We start from the raw sequence: 21,620 nt of genomic DNA on the forward strand, positions 1-21,620 counted from the left end.
AATTTCATCCAAAGAGAACTCTGCATCTTCCAACATATAATTACAGGCATCTTCTACCTTAGGGAAGACACGTACTTACAAACATCACCTGTGACTATTTTATTGCAGAAGATGGGAGCAAACAAAAATTGTCTTATGGCATGGCCGACGAGCATACCTTTTTTAACAAGCACTCTTCAACAAACTCTCCATTCATTTCTGCAAAGTTGGCCCTTATTCTATAAATTGTAATAGTGCCGATCCAGGCACTACTGCACGGAAAGCCCAAATTTACAGAACTTCAAATCACAGTTTATATCTTGCAAAGAAGTACACTTATTTTTACTAGTCCACCCCATGGGGAGAGAGGATGACACACATGGGGTAGAAGAGAGAGGGTGACACGAGGATACAGGGGTGGTGGGGGCAGAAGAGACAGCCTGTTCCTCAATGCTCTCAAAGTTCGCCTTCCCTGATCATGTGACAGAGCACTTATGCGCCACCCCTGCCTCCACTCCCACCCGTAGTTTGCTCGTGGCATCATCACGACCCTGCGGTCCGAAACATCATCCATGACATCACACGCCCGTGTCACATGCCTCCTGCACAACGTCGTTGCACGTAGCACACACGCGAGAGGCAGAAGCGATCTGCGAGACACGTTCGCCCTGCAAGTGGCTATTTGCACGAGGGCCATACTCTCACGTATTAATAGTATATGATAGGAATGGTATCTAATCAAATGTGTTGTTTTTCCAGATCACATGAACTGTAAATATTATAGACATTCAAAGTACAAATCTATCGTGTTATTTTATTGCTGAACCGAAAATGTCCTTAGGTTGTTTAGGTGGGACTGCTGCAGCTTTAAAGTGATGGTCGTCTGTAAATCAATCTACAAATGAGCAAAACAAAAAACTCCAATATCCAGTTGTGATGGACAATTTAAAGTTTGACTTAACTCGGCTTCCTTTCTATTACCAATATAGGAATGTGACGGGGGGGGGGGGCAAAAACAAAACAAAAAAACACACGCACAAGTGATTTAAAGCGACAGCATCTCGTGCATTAAAAAGTAACAGCTGTATTTATATACATCTTGTGAAAATTGTTATTTTGCACTTCAAGCATATCAGCCACTTACGTTTATCTGTGTTGCCAATAATAGCAATCATTTTTCTATAAGACAATGTAAGCAGTACGGCACATATAATTTTGCAGGTGTGACGAGTCCCTGCCTTCAGAGCCAACAATATGATTTTTGTGCCTGAGGCACAGGAGATTAAAGGGATTTACCCATGATAAACAAGCAGTGGACATCAGGTTTCAGACAGGGCTTCCCCAGCTTCAAAAACGGTGTCATTTGAAAATAATTATTCATTATCTGTAATCGTGCGTTTCTTCTTATGCAATATCGAAAAACGGGGATCTCTTGGCATTTCATATATTTATTGTAAGGCTAAATAACAATAAAGCGTCATCTCCAGGTACAGGCTAAATAAAAGCATACAATTGTCAGAGACTAGAGCTTTCTTGATTGCTCGATTCAAATCGTTCTAACAAAAAGGATAGCCTACCTCTAGTCTATATGAAACTCTCATGGTTAGCAGACATGTTAGTAGCTTGTTGGTATATAAAATAATAAACAATATTTAGCAGAACGTGACCTTCATCGGTATCTTGCAAAAGGCCAGGGCGCAAAGTCTATATCCTTATCTTGGCCGTGGATATATAAGATGGTGTGTACAATCCGGAGTTGCATAAACAAATTCACTTCTTACTTTCATACAAAATGAGCAGATTTCGCAATTTCCTTACAACACACATTCGGACACATCTGACAATTAAAAATGGATGTTCCGTGTAATGTAAAAATTTGTTCAGAATCACTTGACTCTGATCTGCATCATTGTTTTTAGTCCCTGCTTTTATTCACCGAGCCTTCCATTCATAATTCTTTGCAAACAAAGTTTGCAAAACAGTCCAGCACTGAAATACATTTGATAAAGATTGGGGAGTTTTTACCAAGCTTTTTTTTCCGCAATGCAAACAATCCGCCCCCCCCCCCTTTTTAAATTTTTTTTTTAAAATAAATGAAGAGGTCTTTATTACCCAATTAAAACTATTAATATCAGTGCCTGGGAATCCTGCCGGCTACCTGATCACAGACACTCTGGCATAAGCAATCATGTGACCGCACTAAGCAATCACATGATCACAGTCTGGTTCTGGTAACCGGAAGGACCGCCTCCTTCAGTTTAGTTCACATTCAGCGCTCCTGTAGAGCAGCGGTGCGCAATCTGTGGGGCGCGACCCCCAGGGGGGGCGCGAGACTGCCGACGGGGGGCGCGGGGTTTACAGAGGCCCCGCGCGCTTCCCGAAGGCACTTAAATTAAGTGCCGGGAGAGCTGCAGGGCCTCTGTAAACCATACTTACCCGTGGCTCCGGCGGCTTCCTCCCGGCGTCGCCATGGCAACGCGGCGTCAAAATGACGTGACGTCATTACGCCGGTGCGAGGGTAAGTTGGGGTTGGGGGGGGCGCGGGAGTGAGGGGACAGCCGGCAGGGGGGCGCAGGGAAAAAAGTTTGCGCCCCCCTGCTGTAGAGTGCCGATCACAAATGCCAGCTAGGAAATTAGCAAAACGCCTATGACGCACAGCGTAGATCATAAGGTCCCAGAGGGTGCCACATTTTGTGACATACACTGTACGTCACGGTCTTTAGTTCACCATGTTATTATTAAATCGCTGCAAAGTAATAAAATCACTCGGGATATTTTTACGACAACTAATCTTTAGCCATAAAAACGGTTTGTATCGCTTGCTTATTGCGGAATTGTCTTTGTTTAAACAAATGTTTCCATTGTTAGCTAAATAGATAAAAATGGAAATGCAATAGGAAGGAGAAGATCAGACATAAGACATTGTGAAACTAAAGACTCATGCATTTTTCACAAGATACGTGTGAACAATATAGTGTGTCACTGCAGGAGCCAAATAAAAAATGTTTTGGACTGCTATGTACCCCTAAAAAAAATATAATTAGGGGAGAGGGGGAAGAAACCCACTTGTGTTCCATAGGAAATACATTAATTTGGCCTCACTCTTAACGACATTTAACACCCTTAACCAGGTCAGATAACTAAGCCCAGTATACCCAGACATTACCCATTTTGAAAGTGAACGTCGAGATGGATTTCTCTAGCGGTTTTTACGATTATTGACATTTTTACTTAAAAGAGGCCTATACTCTGCACTGGCCGTACAAATGAAAACTCGTGCCGTTTACAGTAAATTTCTAAACTCTGAATTACAGAGCTGTTTTCCATGCAGAAACAAAGATAAATAAAAACAACTGATAATAGCATATATCTCCTCAGATAAGGTTTGTTGGGTCTACAAATAGCCAAGGTGCAGATCCACAAAAGGGCGACCAGATTTAGCACACCTTTACTTCTGTTCATATGAATGGGAGCTTGGTCATGCTAAAGCTTAGGCCCAGATGCACAAAAGGTAGCCGAGTGAGAGGGGCTTAGCAACCACTGCAGCAAGTGTTAACGTCAGTGGTTCAAATCAACACTTAGGCTAAGGTCCCGTTGCACGCGTCCGCACGGCTGGCTTGCTTGCCGGCGGCGCGTGCAACTCGCTGTACCGCGATCTGCGGTCTACAGGATACTTTTCTCGGAGCGGGGGGGGGGGGGGGGGCGTGGCCAAACGGGTCAGGGGGGGCGCGGCCATGACGTGAGGGGGCGCGGCCATGACGTGAGGGGCCGGAGCGGGAGGTGGGCGGGAGTGGGAGGATTGACAGGGAGGGGGGGCCGTGGCTTGAGCGGAGGGACCCGCTACTCTTCCCCCCCTCCCTCCATGGGCTGCCACGGGCTGCAGGTAAGTAAAAAAAACACACACGCAGGCACTCATACACATACACACACACACACACACACACACACAGAGACACACAGACAGGCACTCACCTGCTTTCACTCCACACTCCTCCCCGCTCCCCGAAGCCTCTCCTCCTCCCGCAGCCTCCCCTACCCATTGGCTCACAGCCACACCACGTGACGCGTCAACGCTAGGAAACACCATTCTGTTGTGTCTCCTAGCGGCTGACGCGCCACAGCGTGTAGTAAGCTGTGCAGCCAGGGGGTAACCGGGACCGGCTTGCGAGGATTCCCCTGCTGGTGGGGAACTCGCTACATTGCCGCCCGCGCCAACGAGCGCAGCGGGTCCCAGGCCTTACTGATCACTTTTCCAGAAACTATTGACCATTTGTTCATTTTTTAGAAAGAGAAAAAAAAAAATAGATAAGTGAAAGATAAGTAAGTTACACAGGTCGATCAAAGTACCCTTTCCCACCACATTAATTTATTGTACAATGTCTAAACATTAATTGTAGTTCGTTTTGGAAGCTGCTGGTGGCTCATCCTTAATTTTTCCCAAAGCAGCTTGAAATTCTCTCAGTATTAACCTCCATGCTGCAAAGAAAACTTACATTGGATTCAACACATTTAAGAAGCCCTGGTGCAATTGCTACATCTTCCAGGAAACAAACCATGGCCGCATATGATGGATATAGATATATACACGCGTATAAAAAAACAAAAAAAACCCACAGCACCTAAGGTAAAGCTTAAATAAGCAGACATTTGAGTGAACCTAAATGCAATTCATGATTGCAGTATAGGGACACTTTGATACAAATATTAGCATAAAATAATGCATTTATATAGAGTACTATGTAAACAATTCTGTTTATAGTGTTTCAAAACACAATCCCTGCCACAGGAATACAATATAATGTTGGTGCCTGGGGCACATGGAGAGGTAACTTTGCTACTGTCACATGGATCCGGCACAGGACCAAAAACATGATTCTACCAGTTTAACGACAAGTATATCTTCGTGGATCAATAAACCATTAATGAACAAACACTATTTATTTATTACCCAATCCCAAGACCATGAAAGAAAAGTGGACCTTGTTGGAAGATACATATAAATTCATAAACAATTGCTCACTTAGAGGCGTATGACCAAGCGCCATCAAGTGAATGGGAGTTAACATTGGAACAAGTGCAATAACCAATAACCCTTAATGGCGCTTGATGCATGTGCCCCCAAAATTGCTTAAGCATATTCGTGTCTGTCACGTACACGCTTACCTTGGTGTGTGTGATATGGGTTAAACAGCCCTCCAGCTGTCATACTCATCTCCATGCAGGGCACCAAAAAAAAGAGTAACCACAACACAATTACGCTACCACCAGGGTTAATGTACGGGCTTGCTCCTCAGGAGTCCTCACTCCCCTTTATGCTAGGATAATATGTATTTAGAACAAGAACCCAATTTAGCAAAATGTGCCCGAAAATGCGATTTTCAGAAATTAATAGGTTTTATTAGAGCGCAAAGACATTGCTCATTACAAAATGCAAGCTCATTACTGAAGGGAAAAAAGAAAAAAAGAAGTACAAAGATTCAGACATTTATAAAATAAAAATAAATAAACCCATTATTATCAGCAATTAATATTACATCTTGAACAGGCCATGCAGTAGAAGACATGAAATCCACATGTATCATACACACCCCTGAAGGTGAATCTACTTACAGATTCAGAAACTCTTTGAAACCCCAAGCCTTTCATCTGCGACAAAGAACAGATGTCTGGACCGGCCTTTGTGGGTGCATCTTATCTTCTATTTATCACGCTCTTCCCTGCAACTCCTTTAAGGGCCGTTCTATACAGCATGCGGCCGTGCGTGCACGTGCCGCTTGCTGTTCGTGTATATACTGTGTGAGTATACAGTGTTTGTGTGTGTTTATATGTATGTATATGTGTGTGCGTGTAATTTATTAAAAAAAAAACATCAATAAAATTTTTATTTTTACCACACTTGTGTACACACAAATACATAAACACACATAAACACACACACACACACACACACACACACACACACACACACACACACACACACACACACACACACACACACACAGCGCAGGCAGCGGTGCGAAAAGATTAATTTCTTCTTCTTCGCCGCTGTCTGTCGGCTCCCCTCCCTGCCGTGCGCACGGCCCTTGTATAGAAAGGCTGACTAACGTCAGCCAACTAAAAATCCACGCGCGCGCACGGCGCAACACGCGCCCGGCACTATACAGCGTGCCTACGTCTGGTTTCTGAGAAAGGGGAATTATTTAATTTCAATTTAATCAGAGTATAAAATACCCCACAACTAACATAATAATAATAATAATAATAAAAAACAACTGCATCTTGGCATTCAAAAGAATCTGCCGAACGCATAGATGCCTCCATTGATAGTCTCAATGGTATCTTTGAGAGGGAAACCATTATTTGATATTTGCAGCCCAGATATCTTCACATTTGATAGAATTACCTTCATGAATGCCACACTTGTGTGCACGTGACTTGTGTATGTGAAAGGGGTAAAAAAAAAACAAAAACATCCAGACAACACCTCCAGCAGGACACTAAAAATGAGCACCATCTCTCCAAAAAACACACATTACGGCTCAATTACGCTGCTACCCCTAAGAACAATTTAAAAAGTTACCCGTAGAGAATGCGGTTTAACTCTTCAAAAATGTACTAGTTTCAATTAGAGACCAAAAAGACATGGGGCCTACTTATTACATTTTAGATTTAATATTACTGGGCTAGTTTAGAAAAAAGGAATGTTACAAAATCATACAGTATATAAATGCAGTTTACTAAAATAACAGGATATAAAAACAGAAAGCCTAGAATGGTAGCACCTATTCGACTCCTCAATAGGTTGCGATATCGAAATATGAGAATGTGTGTGTTATTTCAGGGGAGCGCAAACTTTTTGTGCTGCGCCCCCGTCTCTCGCGCCCCCCTGCCTTCCTTCAGGCGCGTCAGATGACGCTGCGTGTGCGTGTGATGTCAGGTCACATGGTGCCGCGGCGTCTATTGACGCCGCAACACAGACGGCTGAATCCCGGTAAGTAAACAGTTGCAGGGGCCTCACGCGATCCCCCGGCATTTAATTTAAATGCCTGGGGGAAGAGCGCGGGGCCTCTGCAACTGCCCGCGCCCCCCCAGCACAATCTCCCGCCCCCCCTGGGGGTCGCGCCCCCCACTTTGCGCACTGCTGTGTTATTTGACAGAAAACCCACTCTATGTTAATTTCTGAATTTGCTTCTCAAATGCATTGTTTTTATGCTCGACACTTTGCCCCTGTGACAAGGAAAGGCCAACCTGTTGGGGTTTGTCTCATCTCCCACTCAATCTTTCGTGACATTTGTGGCTGTGAGAGGGGATTTTAACCCCAAATGAAAAATCGGAGTGTAAAATTAACATTTGCTTATTAGATGGGTGCAAATAAATGTCCCACATTTCAATACAGCAGGGCCCTGCTTCTCGGCGATCCGCCAATGCCGAGAAGGGGGCCGTCATGTCCGCGCATGCGTAGAACGGGCCGTCCAGGGGTCGCGCATGCGCAGAATGGATGGGGTTTCCTTCTGTCGCGCATGCACAGAATGGCGCAATGCCAGTCTGCGCATGGGCACCTAACAAAAATCGCTGGTTCCACTTTCCGGCGGGTCCTCAGAACGGAACCCGCCGTACCAGTGGGGCCCTCCTGTTAAAAAATAAATAAAAAAAATGACAATAAAAGAATAATTTAAAAAAAATAATAATAAACATATATAATCTATGGTCAGTTTCTTTTCTCAATTTATTCAGAGGCAATAGAAAACATCTTTCACAGCATAATTTCAGTTACATCAGGGGTACAGAATATTTTCTAGGGGAGGGGAGAGCTGTGGTTATAGAGGCTCTGCGCCCTTCCCCAAGGCATTTAAATGCCGGGAGATGCCCGAGGTCTCTGTAACATCCCTTAGCTACTGCCAGCCGGGTCTTCGGCAACGCATCGCCTTGGCAAAACGCGTCAAATGACGCTGCGGGGTTAATGACATAACCCGCGACATCATTTGACGCCGGGTCGTAGGAGAGGGGGGGCGCGAACGCCAAGGCTGCGAGGCGGGGGCGCAGGTCAAACACTTGCCCACCCCTGAGTTACATCATTCAGGCATATAGAATTTAGTTATAGAGTGAAGAATCTTTTACTTCGTTGTTCTTAGCTTGGTGGTGTTAAATAATTCCGAATTCTATAAATCCAAATGCAGATTTGAGCAATACCGGTTTCTCTCACAAAAAGTTCTTAGTTAATCAACATAAAACACAGTGTCTTCCTTTAGCAATATTTACTGTAATTTAAAAGAACCTCTATGTTCGGTCACAAACTAACTATAGTTAATCCTATGTTCTTCATCTTTTTAGACCCGTCTCTACTGTATTGTCTTTTAACATGATTTAACCAACCTTTGATTCCAAACTCTTGACCATATACTATTCAACTCAGCAGACATTAAACATACCAAGTTTCTAAAAATCACATAAAACATTTCTAGGTCTGCCTGTCTTCGGACTGATTTAACTTATCTTTGTATAGGCAGCTTTTCATTATACAATATAATTTCTAACTTAATACAAAATTACTTATTTTAAACTAGTTACATGCTGAATAATATACACACACACACACACACACACACACACACACACACACACACACACACACACACACACACACACACACACACACACACACACACACACACACACACACACACACACACACACACACACACACACACACACACACTATAGCATAATTAATACTTGGGTTTGAAATCATCTTCATAAAATAACCTAGAACGCACTCTATAACCTTTACAATAATGCTACGCTCATCATTGCATTTGTATGATTTTAAGGAATACCTGCACATCTGTCTTGAAAGGGCGAATTTCTATTTTTTGGAGAGAAACAAAACATCTGACACATGCAACACAGGCACAACCTCAGATTTAGATATACTGTAGTTGCATACGCCTAATTTTGCGGTCACAAATCTATATATCTGATAAATGTGATTTGTACCAGATTTTAAATCTTACAGTTTTAAATCTGTAAAGGAAACTGAAGATGTCCTGTCACCCTTTGTCCGTTAATCATAGGGTTCAGGACATTTAATGATGCCTTTGAAGATACAAATCTCGGATCAAATCTCTGGTAAATCTGTACATGGTCACTACAATTATAAACATATTGTTTTTTCATTGTTTCCTTAGCACTAAGAGAGATGGAAGACGGGGCACACGGATTTGAAAAAATTAAAATATTTATTTAAGCCAACATGACGTTTCGACCACAATGGTCTTTATCAAGTGCACTTTGTCACACTATTTCAACCATTTTTTCTGGGCCGTCAAGTGACAAGGATTATTTAAAAAAATAATAATAATAATTTACGTAATTGTACATCAGCCCTTTGAATTACAAAATTGAAATAATTCCAGGCGGTCTGACTCAAAAGACCATGGAGGACCTAAAAGTCGATGGGTTAAGAGGTCTATTTTAATTAGAATAGAGACCATTGCACTGAGGCAAGTATAATGGTAAAATTTATCCCACAAAAGAGAATATTCAAACTTACAATAAGGAAAATATCGAAATTTCATAGCGGCAGCAGTGTACACTGGTTCTGGGTGGAACATGGAAACAGAAAATCAGCCCGCAAGGACGATTCTGCAGCTGAACACAGTCCTCACCCAAGAAGGAAATGACATCAGGAGTGGCTCGGCCAATCCCTACACATTTCGCACTGGAGTACAAAGGGACCTGTTAAAAAAAAAAAAAAAAAGGAAGAACTCTGCGGTTCCCAGAAAGGGGGCCGCAGGTCAAAAAGTTTGCGCACCGCTGGGCTAGTACATAAATCAAAATCATTGAAAAGATGAAACTCACAATACTGTATATAAACAAAATAGAAGAACAAGGTGAAGGGGAAATCAAAAGAAAACTAGTAAGTGATCATTACAAAAAATATTAGTGGAAAGATATTTTTATTTAATATATGTGGATATTTAAATCATATACAAAGTCCCAATAATAAATTTACTAAGTGAATATCTATGAATATAAACCATTAGATTTATTTATAAAAATGTTTTACCAGGAAGTGATACATTGAGTTACCTCTCGTTTTCAAGTATGTCCTGGGCAGAGTTATGATGACTGATACCTGGTTACAAATACACATTACACATAAAGATGGGGGAAGGTGACCTCTCAACATAATTTTGGAGAGAAAAAAAATGCCTCGGGTGCATGCGCAAAGCCAGCCGGGCATGAAAAGTAGCAAGTACAAATCTCCCATGTATGAAGAGAAGAGAGCGGCACTCGAGAGGACAAATGAAAAATTCCAACTTTTATTGACGACAACATAATTATCAGTGTCTAAGTAACTGACCGAAACATTGATGGCCTTTAATAAATTTCAAACATTTTCATTAGCCCTCTGGAGTGCCACACTCTTCTCTTCATAAATATGAATATAAAATGAACATTAAGCTCCTTAAATTACATTTCCATAAAAACTTAAAACATTTTTTAAATCACAATGAATTATAAATCAAATATCTATGTGCCATATAGAAATAGAAACAAATTTATATGTATATAATCTATATTTATACTTTATCAATAAACAATATAGTGTATTAATACATTATATCAACTATATATAAAATAGAAGAAAGAAGCCAGGTAGAGCTGATCATCTATTCAATTACAATCAAAATGCATATATAGTCCTACATATAAAAACATAACAGTAAAGATGTAATATATAAATGAACAATAAAAACAAAAAGATAATAGCCAAGAGATTTAAGAAATGGAACAATTTTAATTTGATCGTTAAAGCCATTTGGATACTTTGTTATCATAGTATAGATCCAAAACATCTTTTTTTAGTTAAAAAAAAAAACAAAAAGGGATCCATCACCACCTCTTATATTACATTAAATATATTCCATACCAATTTTTTTTTGGAATTTAGGATTGCTTCGATACATATTGTGACAAAATACCCTTTTCGTCTGAAGGGTTTTTGTCTGGGAACCTTAAAACCCACTGTCTTTTAGGGTAAAGCACACTCACAGGTCCATCCAGCTCTGGTTTAAGGCTTTATTTTCTTTGTCACTCTAGCAGACAAAAATCAAGACAAACAAAAGAAACAAAATAAATCCTAGCGCTATCTGAGCATTAACTAGACAGCAATTCTCTAGCTATCTTTGGCTGGCTTTCCCACTTCCCAAATAATAAAACAGATATCATAAACCAAACATGTTGCAGGCCAGTGCCCATCTGTAGCATCCAGCACTCCTACTTAGGCTCGTAATATAGTGTGTGTATGCTGTGTGAGACAGTGAGACAGTGAGACAGTGAGACAGTGAGACAGTGAGACAGTGTGTGTGTGTGTGTGTGTGTGTGTGTGTGTGTGTGTGTGTAATACGTTTATAATAAATACGTTGGTAAATAAATTATTTATTAACATTGTACACACACACACACACACACACACACACACACACACACACACACACACGACGCAAAATCTTTATTTTCCCCATCTTCTCCCCTGTTGGCCAGTTCCACGTTCACTACCGTGCGCGGTCCTCTATAGACAAGCAAGCGTTCCCTCTATGGAACAGCCCTTACTTAGGCCTGGGACATAGTACAGTAGGCCGTGCTGAGCCGCGCTCAGCAGACGCACTTACCCCCTGCATCTGTCATCAGCGCGGCTTTAGCAGCCGCTTCCGCATGCGTGCAGAGGCTCAGATATTTTGAGGAGACAGGCAAATGTAAAATTTGCCGCTCAGGGGAGCGGAGGAGCCGTCACATGACTGCTCACATCCAATGGTAGCGAGGGACTAGCCCCGCCTCCATTACGCCCCCAAAGCGCGCTCACTGCCTCGCCTGCCAGGACACAAAAAAGCTCCAGTTTGAGCAGGCGAGGCAGAGCAGGAGCGCGGATCAGCGCGGCCCGAGGCACCATGCCCGAGGCCTTAGCTGGAATAAGGGGAGAGGGAAGAACTGATCTAGCCTACCCTTTCTTATACCTCTGTTAATTAAGGCCAGGTGATCTGCACCTGGCTTCATTAGCAAAACCGTCCCTGGGCCTTTAACCCTTAGTAGGGATAGGTATCATTTGCAATTGCAGGGCTTATGTATCTCCCATCCACAACTTCACCACCCTGCCTCTCACAATTTCAATAAAGTGCATCAAAAGATAACTCAATTGTTTGCTTTGTGAAATCAATCTAGGAATTATTGTTATTAGTGACATGTTCAAGTACCTTTACTTTTAGGCATCTTTTGGTTTTGGTAGTATAATGTAATCCACATGATTAGGAGTGATCATTTAGACCACATCATGTAGACCAGGGGGGCGCAAACTTTTTTCCCTGCGCCCCCCTGACGGCTGTCCCCTCGCTCCCGCGCCCCCCCCAACCCCAACTTACCCGCGCTCCGGCGTAATGACGTCACGTTGCCATAGCAACGTAACGTCACATGACCTCGCAGCGTCATTTTGACGCCGCGTTGCCATGGCGCCGCAGGGAGGAAGCTGCCGGAGCCACGGTAAGTAAGGTTTACAGAGGCCCTGCAGCTCCCCCGGCACTTAATTTAAGTGCCTTCGGGAAGCGCGCGGGGCCTCTGTAAACCCCGCGCCCCCCGTCGGCAGTGTCGCGCCCCCCCTGGGGGTCGCGCCCCACAGTTTGCGCACCGCTGATGTAGACCACATATTAAGTACTGCAGTCGATGAAACTCTAAATCAGATATTGTTTCCTGGAATTGATTTCAAGAATCTTGGTACGAGTTACACGCCTTATAATGGACGCACGGACACACATCTTCTCCTTAAACTCGGTACCAAAATATTCTCCAAATTACAAGACCAACAAATTATTGTTCTCAGTCTTTTAAGCCAAGTAGTTGTCACTCTATCCTTGGGAGCGTATTTCTTTCACCGGTGGCATTAAATGTATTTAACACTATGGCGCATGCGCTTATTTCTGCATTTCATTTGGTATGTGGTTCATTATGCAAGAAGCTGCCTAGTGCAAGTCTCCAATTCATTTGGAAATCTGTCAAGTCACAGTTTTCCAACTCAAACACTGGTTGTATTTGTTTTAACACTAGGATTGTTTAACCATCACCTAGGTAAGGAGTGTGTGTTTAACATGTCATTGTGTATTTACATTTCATTATTTTCCAATTTCACATTAGTTCCTATAAATCTTTTGTTTTCTGATACCATACATGCAGTATATTTTGTGACTTTTTTAATATAACATTTTACTAAATGTTGGGTCAAATGGTCTGGGGGAGGAGGGGGGGGGGGTGGGCGCTACGTTCCAGTTAACCCAGTTGCAACATGTCGTCACCATTTCCAAAGAATATTTATTAGATTATCAAATAATTCTTACATGTAATCTATTGTGAGACAGACCTATAAATGCCAACATTTCCATGGAAATGTTGTGATTTTTCAGAAAAATATGACGAAAAATAAAAAAGGTGTCCGTCCCTTTTCTTCTGAACAAAGTGTGTATATAAGATGCAGAAATAACTTTAAATGCTCTAGAAGAAAAACTATATTTTATATTCTGCAGGGAATGAGTTAAGGGAATATGTGACCGCTCATATTACATTTCCAACTGATATTATGCAAAAAAAATAAACTACAGGCACAGGGCTTCAGCACTTAACCCATAGGGATATTCGCATGTGGAAATTATTTTGGCAATGATGAACTCTAAAATTGTGTGCATTGCTACAAATACAAGTGTGTCTTGTTTTGAGAGAGATACAGATCTCTATCTATATACACATTTATTTATTTTTAATAAATATGGGCTTCCCTTTAAGCTACTATGAAAAACAAAAGGGGGGGGGGGGGTTAAATAAATACTGCATTTAGAAAGCATAAAACATATGGGATTATGCTCTAAAGTGCATTCGGGCCGATTGAGCACCAACACACTTTTAAAGCATAACCCAAAACGCTCAAACAAATATTCTGTATTTAAACCACATTGAACCTTATCCCTCAAGATGATCTTTAACTACACTGCAAATGGAAGGCAAAAATTCCAAGGTCACAGTCTTGTCTACTATTGTTTTCCAAGATGGTGACTTGAAATAAATCAGAGCGTTTTAGCCCACACTGCACGTGACCACATCAAAGCAATCACAGTGAGACCGTGTGGTTTCGGAGATGATTGCAATCAGAATTTACTATCCTGAGTCGTATGCCAAGCAGGGAAAATTGAGATCAGCAATTTTAACACTGCTAAGCCCTCGCCTTGACCGCTTGATCCCTTTTTCTTTTTACAATTTAAATGAGGGGCCTTTGGGCTGTTCTGCAGCTTAGCTTTGGGGACTCTCAGCTCCCAAGATACTTACCAATGTTTTTCCTGAACATTTAAAGATTGGCAGAAATGCCCTCCGCCCAAGAACATTGTCGCTTCCTATTGGCCAATTGGACTGGCAAGATATATAGCACCCATTTTATTTCCGCAAAGGGAGAGAAGTAAAAAGGCAGAATAGGCCAAGAATATCACAGTTTCACTAAATAAGTGTGTCTTTCTCTCTCTCTCATCAAAAACAAATAGACGATGCCTTTCTGTGGCCAACAAAATGCTTTTATTTGTGCGAACTTTCGAGATACACTGATCTCTTCTTCCAGCGGTGTTACAATGGATAAAGCAAGAGAGTTTTTTTTACTTAAAAAACAGTGCAACTTGGAAAGTATCTGTGACTGAAGCGTATCCCGCCCACCTGTGCAGAATACGATTTATGGACTTAAGGTGTTACTCTTACATCACTAACATTCAGGGAACATGTATGTGTGTGTATATCTAGCGCCTTACTCCGTGTACAGCGCGGTACACCGAGTAAGGAGCTAGATAAAAAAACGGGGATGTCTGAAACGGCGCTCCCTTTATCTTGTACTGACCCCTTATGCCAGTGATTTCCAACCAGGGTTCAGTGGAACCCTGGGGCTCCTTGAAGCAGTCTCAGGGGTTCCTCCTATGGACCAGACCCCCCCTCCCCTGGGGGTGGGTTTTTTTGGTATGTATTTTGTAGGGTGGATTGAGTGAGATTGGGGTAATTGACGGAAGGTAGGGGCGAGTGAGAGGAGAGAGGGGAGCAGGAGGGAGTGAGTAAAAGAGGAAGAGTGAGACGCAAGGGATAAATACATGCCAGGCGCTAGGGAGGAGAGTTAGTGAGATGGATGAGAAAGAAATACATGGGTAGAGGGTGGGAAATAGAGGTGGCTTGTGAGGTGTGAAATGTTGTGACTGACCCCTGTCAAACCTAATATGTGTCAGCCAGATAGGGGTTCCCCGAGATTTATCGAAATACTTCAAGGGTTCCTCCAAACAAAAAAGGTTGGAAATCACTACCTTATGCATTAAAACCAGATTTATATCCAACAGAGAGTGCTACAGAATGTTGTTATTTTTGTGTTATCTATTTGCACTGCTGGATGGTGAGTCCAGCTGCTCTGCAAGCACCCTGACTGCAAAGATATGCAACTTATTATTTTTGGGATACCTGTTTCAGTGCACTGAACTTCTTGAGAGATATATATATATATATATATATATATATATATATATATATATATATATATATATATATATATATATATATATATATATATATATATATATATATACAGTGTTCGACAAATCACCCAAAAATCTACTCGCCCAACCAAAAAAAATCTACTCGCCACCTAGTCCCACCCCCAACTCCGCCCCTAGTCCCGCCCCCCAACTCCGCCCCTAGTCCCGCTATAAAATATATAAATAAAATACATTTAATAAATTCCTAGTCAGAACAACATTCGTTTTTGACATAAATGTATTTATTGTATTACATTATACTACAATTAGTCGTGTGTGTGTGTCAATGTCGGATCTAGAAATAAAAGCCAGATGTGAATGACTAGTTTCCTGAACCCCTTAACCAGTGTCTAGACGTCGGCGCTTCACAGAGAGAGACAGAGAGAGAGACACACACACACACACACACACACACACACAGAGCGGCACACCCACACACACACAGAGAAAGAGAGACACACAGAGAAAGAGAGACACACAGAGAAAGCGAGAGAATGAGAGACACACACACTGAGAGAATGAGAGACAAAGAGAGAGTGCGACAGAGAGCGAAGAAGAGAGTGCGACAGAGAGCGCGAAGAAGAGAGTGCGACAGAGAGAGGGAGAGGGTGACAGAGAGAGGGAGAGGGTGACAGAGAGAGGGAGAGGGTGACAGAGAGAGGGAGAGGGTGACAGAGAGAGGGAGAGGGTGACAGAGAGAGGGAGGGGGTGACAGAGAGAGGGCGACACAGGGAGAGGGTGACACAGGGAGACGGAGAAGGTGGGTCACACAGGGAGAGGGTGACACGGAGAGGGAGGGTGACACGGAGAGGGAGGGTGACACAGGGAGCGGGACAGGGTGACACGGAGAGGGTGACACAGGGGGAGGGAGGGTGACACAGGGAGAGGGGGAGGGTGACAGGGAGAGGGTGAAACAGGGAGAGGGGGAGGGTGAAACAGGGAGAGGGGGAGGGTGAAACAGGGAGAGGGGGAGGGTGACACAGGGACAGGGGGAGGGTGACACAGGGAGAGGGTGACACAGGGAGAGGGTGACACAGGGAGAGGGTGACACAGGGAGAGGGTGACACAGGGAGAGGGTGACACAGGGAGAGGGTGACACAGGGAGAGGGTGACACAGGGAGAGGGAGAGGGTGACACAGGGAGAGGGAGAGGGTGACACAGGGAGAGGGAGAGAGGGTGACACAGGGAGAGGGAGAGAGGGTGACACACTCACAGACACAGACACCCACTCTCACTCAGACAAACTCACACTCACACACAGTCTGTCACTCACACATAAACACTCACCCGCAAGGCAGGGGGTCGCACATGGCAGCGGGGGCCTCCGCACGGCAGGAGGGCCTCTGCAAGGGGCTGCGCCCCCTCCAGAAGCGGACGCCGACGCCGCAGTATTCCCCGATAGAATGGAGAAGGGCCGGTAGGGGATTTCCCCTGCTTAGAGCAGGGAGAGGCTCGGGTTAGGGGATTTCCCATGCTTAGAGCAGGGAGAGGCACGCTTGGGGTGAGGGGGGGGTCACGGAGGCCGGGAGAGATTGGTGTGATGGGGGGTTGTGGTGGATGGCCCAATGGGAGGGGGGGTGGATGGCCCGATGGGAGGGGGTGGTGGATGGCCCGATGGGAGGGAGGGGGGGTGACAGATGGCCCTGCAGGGGCCTGAGGCGTGGAAGGGGCTGGCTGCCGGAAGGGGGAGGAGTGGAAGAGCTGAGGAGGTAAAGTTGCCGAGAGGCGGGGGAGGAGCGAAGGCACTGCTCAGAGAGCCGGAGGCGGGGTAATCTCCCTCAACAACATGAACCCGCCTCCGGCTTTTTTTTTTTTTTCTTTCTCCAGCACGAGCGCGGGAAAAACAGCAGCGCGAGCGGGGAAAATTAAAAAATACATGTGCTGCTTGGGCCAATATTTACTCGCCCGGGGGTTAAATCCACACGCCCCGGGCGTGTAAATGTATATAATTGTCGAACAGTGTGTGTGTGTGTGTGTGTGTGTGTGTGTGTGTGTGACATATATATATTTGAGTTCCCTAAAATTCTGACACTTTTTGTGCATTACCTTGACATTCATCCCCCTCTTCTACCCACAGTTTTACCGAGACTGCAGTTTTTGTTCTGTAATCTATTTATTCATATTTTCAGTCTTTGCTTCTCTTGTGCCTGTGTTTCTAGTTTATTCAGTTTTGCCTTTTCCTTGTATGAATAAGTAGTTTAAGAACAAGCAGCTTACATTTACAAAGCATCTTGTAAATTAAAAATCAAGCAGTTTAGGATAGGAGATACGAAGTTTAACACAACTTCCAAGAATCCTGCACCCCATATCACAAATATTAAAAGGTCCGGGTGAAAAAGATTTACTCTTGGTATAACAAAAGGTTTTTTTTTTGTTTTTTTTTACAAAAACAAGACAAAAATCTACATTTTAATTTTGAGCAGAGGTTTTAATTATCCCATGGACATTGTATAGGATGGAAATTGTAATTAATTCCACAGTGTCTAGACAGTTGAGTGGGATGACTGTAAAGAGAGCGTTATCCAAAGACCAATACAGCTGCTGCCTCAGATAAATAAAATAACCGATAGAGTATACACAAATACAAGTATATGAATAGAAACAATGATGTGATATGGTACACTGCAGTGAGGTGGTGTGAATACACCTCCAGCTCACTGTTCCAATGTCAGCCTGCAGAGATAGGTAGATATTACCACTCCACATGCACACAAACATGCGCTCCTGAGAGTATAACCAAACTGGGTTCAGATGCTACCAGGTCCCTTGTTTGGAGCATAAATCAAAACTCAAAACTCCAAAAAGGAAGTTGAACCAAGCCAGGCTGTTGCTGGGGAGTTAATCATGCCCCTTATGACCTTCAACATCTGGAACCAGATACATAGTGCTTTTCTTACCTCCTTCCCAGGGAATGAATGCTTGCCAGTTGCAAGGCAGACATTAATTATGTTGCGGCCCTAAAATTTGGTATGGCACAGGACCCGACACGCCAGGGGCTCTAGTGCCGTACCTGGTACGTCATGTTTTCTAGGGCGAGATTGTATTTACTGGTCCATCAAAGCAATGGCCGTCGTCATCAAAACAGTAGTGGAGTATACTTCACGTTTGCTTTATTATGGGGCATGCAGCAAATCCCAGCATTGTAAAAGGTTATAGCAACCTCAAACTACGGCTGCTCCTCTAACCAAGTTGAAGAGTTCATACAGAAGCCTGGTGCATGAAGATAAACTGGAGCATGTCCATAATCACATTCACAACAGTGACAATTTAGCATACTCTGTGTCAGTGCTCTATGTAAAAGTTTTTGGTAAAGTGTATGTATACATACACTCCAAATCAATCAGGTGATAAGTGGCATAATGCTCAAAGACTTCAGTTAAAAAAACAAAAAAAAAAAACACAGAATAAAGTTGTGTCAAAGTGGCCTATTATGTACCACCAGTAAACCGCGACTTTGGAAATACTGAAGTGTAAGCTCAGTCATAAAATGCTTAAATTTTTCTTTGCACTAAAACTCCAAATGCTTCAACATTGTTTCACAATGGGTGTTTATTGTAAATTCAGTTAAACGTCAACATAATATATAGTTAAATAAATCATTTTGAAGTTTCAAGCACATTTGACTTGAAGAGTCCCATTTCATACAAGACCACATTGATCTACAGATATCCAAGAACATCAATGATATATGTACACATGGTGTGTTTTCAAGTACAATTTTTGTTGTTTTAGATTCCTCCTTGTATTAGGTGTAGGATGGCAACTGTGTTTACCTGCGGTTATGAAGTTGGCCCGTCTCCACCACCCTATGCAGGAGCAACTGGTCTGCAGATCCAATTAGTCAGATAACCTAGCATCCACAACTAAATGTCGATTAGTCATTCCGTATTTCCTTTTGAGACATTATCATGCATTATATGTCCTGCACGTTGGGGCACTAGTGATACTTTATTTCTTATGCATAGAACACCCCAGATTACTCATTTTATTGTTCCATGTCACATTGGAAGAAACTTCAACAATTGACAAAAAATAGTCCACAGAAAGTCAGCCCTCATTCAATGTATCTAATTAATATTTTAAAACTGACATTTTTTTTGACAATATTTTAGTCTATTTTAGATCCATTCCAGAGTTTGCAACACAAACGTCAATGCCAATCTCAACATCCGATTCCTTACAGCAAGTTGTATCCGTGTATATGTGAGCCATCGTTGGAATAGGTTTACACTATTTGCTACATACCTTACTACCCATATCGCTCGTCTACCCATTTTTGAATACACAACCTATTTATGTCTCAATTAACTTCTAGAAAGAGGTCTGGAGAAGGCAGGCCATCTTGGATCTATGATATCATGTAAAAACATTGGTATCAAGTTTGACTAATTGCTTAGGCTTCTGCTTCTTCTGCAATACCAGATACCTGTATTACCCTCACCTCTGCTGTCAAGCGGAGAATGAAAAAGGGACAGGTCAGTAACCACTGTGCTGCTTAGTGTGCAGTGCGGGGGGTGGAAATCGGAGGGTGCGTGGCAGAGGAGTGCGAGGGAGGTGGAGAGCTCCACGACTCTCCCTGACATTGCTCAATGGTCAGGGGGAGGAAATGTTGGTGTGCTGTGCATGTCCCAGATATGCATAAACCCTTGTCACATGCTCACAGGGGTGCCATTTAGGACACTAACAGAGATCCCCCACCCCTTTTATGCTCACACAGAGCCTCCTTTTTTCTGGACCGCGCCTGAAAGGAAAGATGCAGCCGCCGCTTTATTGGATTGTGCGGCTTCAAGCATCATTACAGGAAGCACTTTTTTTTTTAAAAGAATATATGCAGCATTTCAGTACCTTAATGAACAAATTACCCAAGTTTCCGATCAGCGAATATCCTGCCCCCTCGGTTCACCTAATGGCCGCCTTTGAAACTATCCATCAGCCAGTGAAACGCTACAATTACAACATGATTGTAAAAGGTATCGTTAATATTTGTGGGACAATAAAGAAGACACAAAGAAAAGATAGAGAGCTGAAAAATAATGGAGGTCAAAACTTGTTATCTTCAGACAGGAAGAAAGTATCATCAGGCCTCTTTGGAATCTACAACAGGGTTTTGTTTTCATAATTATTAGGGAGTACAGGATGGTAAGACACACAAAAAACACAACTTGGTTAAAGAGTTACAATTGGGACAGGCCCATATTTCGGTAAGTCCAGATTTCCGCGGATAACTTATAAGTGTTCTGGATGTAGCCGTGTCCCCTCATACCTCCGGTGCCGGGGAGGGCTACTGTGTATGGCAGCGGCGGAGCTCCGCGGTGTACCCGGCAAGCAGGGGCCGCCATGTTGTAGTTTGTGCATGCACAATTGCAGCCGTGCACATGGACAGGCGAGAAGTTGTGGCGGCCATGTTAGGTTTCTCGCATGCTCAGTGGAGTCTTGGCGCATGCGCAGTCCCCAGATTTGCGGCGGCCATTTTAGGAGAAGCTCCACAAGGGACTACATATCCCAGGAGCCTGAGGGACATGCAAGTAGAATGTTGAGACAGTTTGGCAGTTACAAGAAGGGGAGAACCGTTGAGGTATTGCCCAGGGAGCAGTGCTTCCCTGGACTAGGTTTGTCCCTTAGGTCCCAAGTCCCCTTTTAGATTGTGGCTGCTATAGGGAAGACCCCAGACAGGGACGCTACCCTTTAGCCTTATAGTGTCAGGTGTAGCACCAGCGAAGAGACACCACGCAGTGGGTGAGCTGCGGTCTGGGATCAGACCACAGACAACTCTAGACATTAAGGGACACCCTCCAGCTGGAGATCCCTCAAGAGGCGGATGTCTTCGGATGAGAGAGAAGATTCAGCAGATGTCGTGGGATCCGACAGATCCTTTTTGCTAATCCAGCGGTACAGGAGTGCCCAGGGTGGTAAGGTGCACCAAAGGTCCACAGGGGTAGCGTTACTCCCTACACGTGGGTGGGACTGAATCTCATTGGATGAGGACACCAGGGGTATTGGTGCCACGCACCCTAGGTACTTTTGGGGGGCACTCACTATGTGTTATTG

General features: G+C 43.5%; 1 protein-coding gene across 10 annotated transcripts in view; it reads right to left on the reverse strand.

Annotated features, from left to right (window-relative positions):
* The window catches only part of SPIN1 (spindlin 1), a 103,108-nt gene that overhangs the window by 73,110 nt on the left and 8,378 nt on the right, over positions 1-21,620 (reverse strand). The window lies entirely within an intron of this gene.

Source organism: Ascaphus truei, chromosome 1 (assembly GCF_040206685.1).
Source record: "Ascaphus truei isolate aAscTru1 chromosome 1, aAscTru1.hap1, whole genome shotgun sequence".
Classification (NCBI taxonomy): Eukaryota; Metazoa; Chordata; class Amphibia; order Anura; family Ascaphidae; genus Ascaphus; species Ascaphus truei.